Source organism: Peromyscus californicus, unplaced genomic scaffold (genome assembly GCF_007827085.1).
Source record: "Peromyscus californicus insignis strain IS unplaced genomic scaffold, ASM782708v3 Scaffold_7__1_contigs__length_154581171, whole genome shotgun sequence".
NCBI classification, from domain to species: domain Eukaryota; kingdom Metazoa; phylum Chordata; class Mammalia; order Rodentia; family Cricetidae; genus Peromyscus; species Peromyscus californicus.
The window spans coordinates 61,929,008-61,930,593 of NW_026294595.1; the positions used below are offsets into that span (position 1 = coordinate 61,929,008).

Below are 1,586 nucleotides of genomic sequence, written 5' to 3' on the forward strand. Positions count from 1 at the left end.
GGATTATAAGCATGTGCTGCCATGCTTATTCTTCTCCCCCTCCCCCAATTTTATATGCATTATTGAAAGTTGACAAGTACAACAACACAGTGATAACTGTGTAGAGAACATACATAGAAATGTATACATAGAACTACTATTCTATGATATGCAGAAACCCCTACTGGGAAATCCATTTTCTTAGTAACTGACCATTTCTCCAAGTATTCAACCAGCTCAACTGAGGAGACATCGGTGAATAGGGATTTACTTTGCAAGATTCAGCAGCTAGATTTCAGATTACACAAAGTGACCAACTGTGCCAAATTCTTAACATTTCTTCAGGTGTGTTTTTTGTCATGAAACAGTTTTTGTGTAGCTCTCTCTAGAAAGGACAATTCACACCTTTTCAGACAACCAATGTAACATCTAAATTTCAGTTTGTGCAACCTGAACAGCAGTTATGGTCCTCTATAGAACAAATTCGTTACACCAAATACACAAATATACATTAAGCAAAACAACCTTCATGACATGATAGCCTAGGTCCAAGCTACCTGTCACCATTTTGTCATAAATATTTGTGTCTGCGATGTTTCAGAAAAGAGGGACAGTACTATCATGTTTTATAAACTTTGGTGACAGCCGTTGGTGTGTAAATAATCTGCATCTGCCCTCTCTGTAGCCTTCTTTCCGACCTCTCAAGTTCCTTGAAGGGAAGAAGAGGGGAATACAAAATCTAGGAGCAGCCCACCTTCCGAGTTCCATGCAGGCAAGCCCCAGAGCTCTTGGAAGCAGGGTGGGTGGCTGGTAAGGGCTGAAAAGGCACACAGCTCCTCAGCATCAATTAAACCATTCCTCAGGCATCTGCCAAGTCACACAGGGCACATCCATGCTCATTCTCTGATTAACCTTTAATTCACTCATCTAGTATGTTTCTTCAAGCCAAAAGCATATGAGTGCTTAATACTGGGAAAAGCGAGAATGTCATGTGTGAGTCTCACGTCTCTTTCGTAGACAGCGGTGAAATGGGTGACGGTGGAGGCGGTTTCTCACTAGCACATCTCTTCAGTCTGTTCAGTTCAGACAGCAGCAGCCAGTTCTGTGGGGGCATAGCAGGTTATGGGGTTCATCTTGAGCCCTGGGATGCTGGCTGTGCAGGGGGATGTGTGACCCCTGTGGCTGCTTGGTGGCCTGAGGGGAGCCAGTCTCCAGCTGGGCCTGAAATTGGGCAAGCTGCTCCGGACTGGCCGGTTTCTTCAACAGATTGTTCTTCTGCTCCAGCTGGGAGTTCTTCTCCATTAGTTCTTTGATCTACCCCTTCAGAACCTCACTTCCTCTCTAACTGCCGACATCAAATGGCTTTTCATCAAATCCATAGCTTGCTCTATTTCATGCCTAGTCTTCTGCGGTTCTGGGAACTAAATCCAAGGTTTCAGTATGTACCAACTGTGCTCATCTCCAGCCTGTGGACTACACATCTTTGTTGCAATAGTACAGGGTATACAACAGGTTCAGCAGAACAGTCCCCACTTCTGTCCCACCAGTGGTCTAGCGAGGCTTTTCATGGTGGTGGCTCATGATTCCATTCTGCCCAGACTGGTTTC

At 45.0% G+C, this 1,586-nt stretch overlaps 1 pseudogene; it reads right to left on the bottom strand.

Moving 5' to 3' along the window:
- Positions 1–1,108: 1,108 nt before the first annotated feature.
- On the bottom strand, positions 1,109–1,358 carry LOC128100878 (TSC22 domain family protein 1-like; annotated as a pseudogene).
- Positions 1,359–1,586: the final 228 nt, after the last annotated feature.